The sequence below is a fragment of the Pinus tabuliformis genome, chromosome 9 (assembly GCF_031772625.1).
Source record: "Pinus tabuliformis cultivar Carrire ecotype Pingquan chromosome 9, CPIR1, whole genome shotgun sequence".
Lineage (NCBI taxonomy): Eukaryota > Viridiplantae > Streptophyta > Pinopsida > Pinales > Pinaceae > Pinus > Pinus tabuliformis.
Window position 1 is genome coordinate 1,793,641,412 of NC_142307.1, and position 6,755 is coordinate 1,793,648,166.

The following is a 6,755-nucleotide window of genomic DNA, read 5'->3' on the forward strand; positions in this document are numbered from 1 at the left end:
GGGTGCAAATCTCGAGCAATACAAATCGTGGATCAGAGGTTGAAGAGGAAGAATGGAGTGTGAATCCACTGTAGCATCGTGTGCCGAATATTGGGGGTCGTAGGGTGCACCAGTCGTCCACGCAAGGGTCGAGGAGCCATTGACAACGTGATCCAGTTGCAGGGATGTCGTGAGACACTGTGGAGATGCAGTCACCAACTTCAGGGAACCAATCCCCCGTTTGGAAACCTGAGAGGCACCACGTGAAGGAGCGTTGGTTTTGGAGGGCTACATGCCCATCACTAACCGTGCCGCTTGCTGAGATGGTTGCTGGACGGTATGAAGTATCTATTATAAGGACCGATTCTATATGGTACCAGATGGTTGCTGGACACCAACGGGGCCACGGATACAGATCTCTCCCCGGTGGTTATGTGGCAGGGAGACTCCGGTCTCGGGTTCGATTATCTTCATCTCCTCATTTCTAACCACGGTACCGCAGGAGCCAGACTTTATGATGAAGGGCACTTTTGCGAAACCCAGAGACACGGCTAGAACTGGTCCAGCCTCTGTCATACCATAGCCCTGGGCCAAAGTTGCGTTGGGAATCCTAGCCCTAAGGGCGTCTTCCAGATCCTTCCCGAGAGGCGCAGCGCCTGACAAGACCATTCTGATGGACGACATATCATATTTTTCGACTACTGGATTCTTGGCGATGGGCAGAACAATCGGAGGCATGATCGGAGCCACAGTGACCTTGAATTTCTGTATCAGCTCCAGCATCGCATGGATTTCGAATCTCTACATAATCAACACAGCCGCGTTGGAGCCCGTTCCCATGTTTTCTGACGTCGGCCCATTTTTCAGGTGGCAATTAGGCACAGTAGGGCTTGTAGATGCCAGATTTAAAGAAAACAGCTGGCTTCGAGGACCAAGATAAGTTTGAGCCTTGGCAACTCCATCTGATTGTTCTTGAGTTCGTTCTTTAGCCCGTTCCCTCGCGCGTTCTCTTGCTATTTCTTAAGAATCTGCTGCCCTCGCTCCTGCGCCTTTGACACTAGCCTCGTTTTCCAACTCTATTTCCTGCTCCGCCTGATCTTTAATACCCTCATCTTCAGCTTTGGGTTGTAAGGTTGTTTGCCTTTCAATCTCTCGCAAGTTCGAAATCGAATCCAGAGGTTCGTGGTGGTCGTACACCGCCGGTTCTAAGCTAAAGCTTTCATGATGATTTCTATAGGTTACGATGGAATCATCTATTATTATAAGCATTTCATCTTGTTTTCCAAACAATTCTTCCAAAATTTTCCATACTTCATTTGGAGTTGAACATGATTCAACATGAAATAGCAGTTCCAGAGAAATAGATAAACATACCATGTCGAAGGCCTCATCCTTGCGATTGAAATATCTTGTTTTCTCCATTGCCGATGTTAGTTCAACTTCGGTTTCCATGGTTATTCGAAATAAGCCTCTACTTCTGAGATGAAGTTGAATCTTTGGCTTCCATTCGAAATAATTATATGGAGTGAGAATTGCCGATTGTGGAAACTCCAATTTAGACTCCATTCTTTGTTGTTGCTTCAATCTTCTGAACCTGCAAATAAAATTGATTGTGCACAGATTACAAATCCCTGTGCTGTGATACCATGTAAGATTTTTGAGATACACAGATAGATATAGATCTGCAAAACAATAACAAGCTTGCAAGAGAAGGAAGGAAGCGAGCAAGAATTGAGAAAAGAATGAAATTTGATTCTACACTATTAGTTTTAGAATAAATACATAAAAGCAACTAAGTTAAGCTTAGTTGTACATGCAATAACTAAAGCTAACTAAAGCTAAGTGTGATTTATTTTATGTTAATGTGTACATGTGCCACATGCAAGCAATAAGTTAACTGGAGCTATTCTAAGTGCGTGTACACCAACAGAGCTAGTCTAAGTGCATGTACACCAACATGTAGCACTGTCCTAGTGATGCAGAGAAGTGTGAAATCTGAACAGCTGTGGGCCATCTGAGGTAGGGATCGATTGGTTACTTGAGCGAATCATTGCTTGGGTGAAAAATCGTCTATTCGACTCGTTGCTTGGCCGAGGGCGATTTGAAATAATTCCCCCATGCTCTGGACCAATTACGTATGAAGTCATATGGTGCAGGAATTATGCCTGGATTATAATTGGTTTGGCCAATTAAATTTATGTATGTTGTAGAATTGTTGGGTTCATGGATTGGTATTATTTTATCTTTCCTTCGATTATATATGTTGTAGAATTAATGTGGATCTACCATATCAATTAGGGAAATGATTATTGCCTTATTGATTGGTGTCTATATTATTATTCTATTTTTCAAGTTAAAGTGTGATTAATGGTTTTTGTAAAAGTTTTACTTGGGAATCTTACAATTTTTAGTTTGATAAATTGTGACCCACAAGCATCCAAGTCATTGAAGTGAATCGTCCATTTTCCCTCTTTCCCTTATTTTTCTCTTTGTTTTTAACTTGTGACGGGCATCGTCTTCCGTTATCTCTCTGCTGTCTTTCTGGGTTTTCTTGGGTTTTCTTCGGTAAATTGTTTGTCATCATCTATAAATTGTATTAGAGATTTTAGAGTGTCGCAAGATGTGCAGAAAGTGGTTAGTCAAGTGCGGAGGCAAATCAGAAGAGCAGAATGGACGGAAGAAGCAATCCATGTCCAAGGTGAATCCAGTGGAACATGGGCCACTTCCAACCGTTTCTGGCTCCCGTTCCTCGGCTTTGGCGGCAATAACATGCGATAAGAAAGAAGCAAAGGGTTGCGATGAGAAGGAAGTAAAGGGCACTTCGCATCAAGATGTTAACAAGGCTGCATATGTTTTCATCAACGAGGTCCACAAGGGTTGGGAATTGCAGAGGACGCTATCTGAGTGCCAATACTATGGCTAATTGGAAAGAGCTACTTAAATATAAGTTATTTCTATGCGGATCCCTTGTATTAGCTAGACGCCCAGGCTTCACCGTCAAGAGAAGCTTTAGTACGCTGCCTACCCATTTTTTCTGCTGTGTTCGCCAAAGTCAAACCAGATAAAGGTTTTTTTGATTAACCAGGTCAACGAGGTAATTTCGTTTCATTCGTGGGCGTATTCATTTGCATTTTAAAAAATAAATTAAAACCTTATGATATACCTTATGAGATTATGAGGTATGCCTGAGTTGAAAGGTATTTTTTTGAATAAAACTTATATTCAAAGGGTTTGTTATTTTTTTTTAAGTTTTTTTTAAATAAAAACTTGGAAAGAAAGAGGTGTAGTCGGTTTGTATTTTTTTTTAAACTTCGATATTTGTTTAAAAAGTATTTTTTTTAAACTTTGAAAGTAAATGTAAGAATTTTTTTAAGTTTTTTTATAAAAACTTGGAAAGAAAGGGATTTTTTAAAGGAAAAGGCGGATATTTTGCATTCAAAGAAATGGCTTCTTCCCGTTCTTTGCCACAGAATCTATTTGGGAAAATTTTTGAGTTTTGGTTTTTGAGAATGATGACATTCTTGCAAGCCCAAGAGTGTTGGGATACACTTCAGGCTGCATATGTAGACCCGACTCAAGAAGCATGGGCGACCATGACTAATAATCATAGGAACGCAACGAATGAACTCAAAAAGAAAGAACACAGATCCAAATGTTGGATTCAAAACTCAGTAGATGACTCTATTTTCGATAAGATAACAGGCACATGCACAACACATGAAGCTTGAGAAATCTTGAAAGGTGCATATCAAGGTAATGATACATTTAAGACAGTAAAATTACAGACATTCAGATGATAGTTTGAAACCCTAAAAATGACTAACACAGAAAATGTGGATCGGTTCATGACTAGTGTTGTGGGAATAGTAAATCAGATCAAGCTCATCGGTGAAACTATTTCAGATGAGAAAATTGTTCAGAATGTCCTTCGAATTCTACCCCAGAAATATGACATGATTGTAACAGCGATTCTGGAATCCAAAGATCTTACAACTTTCTCAGTAGCACAGTTTATTAGATCACTTCTAGCACATGAAACAAGACTCAACTTGATAGAAGATTCCATGGAACAAGATTTCAGAGCACAACTCTCTTTTGGAAGAGGCAGAGGTAGAGGATATAGAGGAAAAAACAAGCGAGGCAGAGGCCGAAGCAAAGGCAGATCAGAAAATCATCATGTAGTAGAGCAGTGGAGACCTCCACAAAATCAAACTCAAAGAAGCAGACCTTGAAGAAAATATAATTTCTAGCGTTATTACTGCTAGAAATTTTGGCATTATGAAAATGAATGCAAAAAGAAACAGTGAGATCAGCACATAGGCAATGTCCATCTTTCCAACAATGAAGGAGAATCCTCTGAAGCAATGCTTCTTTCATGCAATTTTTCTTAAGACACTCACAACAAGTATCTTTGGTTGCTGGACATTGGCTGCAGCAATCATATGACAGGTAACAAAAATCTGCTTTCTTATCTAGATGCTTCCATAACATCAGAAATTACTCTTCGAGATCATTATTGCATTAAAGTTGAAGGAAAAGGTATTGTTCCTATTCTTACTAAACAAAATCAGAAAAAATACATTCGTGATGTTTATTATGTTCCAAATATGAAGCATAACTTGATTAGTGTAGGACAACTGATGGAACATGGTTATGATGTAATATTTCAAGGGAACACACATTATATCTATAACAAACCTCCCAATAGAACATTGATAGCTAAGGTTAAAAAAACTAAGAATAGGATGTTTCATTTGACTCTTAGAAGTCGAAATCTTTCACAGTCCTTTGTACACAATGTGTCAAGAATAAATGAGTCTTAGCTATGGCATTCCAGATATGGCCACATACCATTCAAAAGTTTAAGTTAGCTTCAAAAGCAGCCAATGGTCATTCGTCTCCCTACTATGAATGAGAAAGACTGTAATTATGAAATGTGTGTTTTGTCCAAGTATAAAAGAGACAACTTTCCCACATCTTCCTCTAGAGCAAAAGAGGCTTTAGAGCTTGTCCATACAAATACATGTGGTCCTATGCAAACACAGTCAATTGGTGGTAGTCTTTATTTTCTAACATTCATTGATGATTATAGCAGGAAGACATGGGTGTATTTTCTGAAAAACAAATCAAATACATTCTCAAGGTTCAAAGAATTCAAAGCAGAAGCAGAAAAGTAGAGTGGAAAGCCTTTGAAAGTACTCAGATCCGATAGAGGAGGAGAGTACAACTCCAATCACTTCAAAGCATTTTGTCAACAACAAGGAATCATAATGTAGAACACAACAAGATATACTCCATAACAAAATGGAGTAGCAGAAAGGAAAAATCAGTCAATCATGAACATGGCCAGATGTATGCTTCATGAGAAGAAGTTGTCAAACAATTATTGGGCTAAAGCAGTTTCAATGGCAGTGTAAGTTCTCAACAGATCTCCAACAACCACTCTCTAAGATATAGTTCCTCAAGAAGCATGAGATGGTAGAAAGGTAAATGTATCTCACTTTAGAATTTTTGGATCAGTAGTTTTTTCACATGTTCCCAAGAAGCTAAGAAAGAAACTTGATCATATGAGTGAAAGATGTATTTTCTTAGGCTATAGTGAGCAATCAAAGTCCTACAGACTTTATAATCCAATTACAAAGAAGTTTGTTTTAAGAAGAGATGTAATTTTTTTTGAAAATAAATCTTGGTCTGATGAAGTTTATGAAGCTTCAAGCCAGTCTTTTTATCTGCGACATCCACCAAGATTGTAGGTTGAAGAAGAGTCATACCATTCTAAAAATGGTACATCTTCAAGCAGTGAACCCACTAGTGATTCAACATCTTCAGAGGACAATCAGAAAACAAGAAGTGTCAGATAAATATATGAGCAACATCATGAGTTTGACCAACATAATATGTTTGAATTTCTTTCATATCAACCAACTCATTTTGAAGAAGAAGTGAAAGAAAAGCATTGGGTAGATGCAATGAACCAAGAAATTGATGCCATAGAGAAGAATCAGACTTGGAAATTAGTTGATCTCCCAGGAGACAAAATCAGAATTGATGTAAAATGGGTATATAAGACCAAGTTGAATGAAAAAGGAGAGATTGAGAAACATAAGGCAAGGCTAGTTTCCAAAGGATTCTCACAATAGCTTGGTGTCGACTATTGTGAAACCTTTGCTCCAGTAGCAAGGTTAGACACTATCATAACCATTTTGTCCACAACAACCCAACACAAATGGAAAGTCTATCAACTTGATGTAAAATCTTCGTTCCTAAATGGTATATTGCAGGAAGAATTTTATGTAGATTAGCCTCCTGTTTTTGAAGTTCCAGGACAGGAACATAAGGTATACAGATTGAAGAAAGCCTTGTATGGTTTGAAACAAGCTCCAAGAGCTTGGTACAGTCGCATTGACACCTATCTCATCAAAAGTGGTTTTTTCAGAAGCAATCATGAGCCAACTTTGTATACCAAAATGCATGAAGGTAAAATTTTGATTGTATACCTTTATGTAGATGATCTTCTTTATACATGAAATATGATGTTAGAAGATTTCAAAACAACAATGCAAAAAGAGTTTGATATGACAGATCTAGGAGTCATGAAATACTTCTTAGGCATTGAAATTCACCAATCTGCTAATGGAATTTTTGTCGGTCAGCAAAAATATGCCAGTGATATCATCAAAAAGTTCAGAACTACCAATTGCAAACCTGCAGATACACCAATTTTCAAGGCACAAAATTGAGAAAAGAAGATGTAGCACCACCAGTGGATTCCACAC

General features: G+C 38.4%; 1 pseudogene; it reads right to left on the bottom strand.

The window, feature by feature from the left end:
- Positions 1-345: 345 nt before the first annotated feature.
- LOC149155925 (4-coumarate--CoA ligase 2 pseudogene) lies at positions 346-762 on the bottom strand (annotated as a pseudogene).
- Between the last annotated feature and the right edge of the window lie 5,993 nt (positions 763-6,755).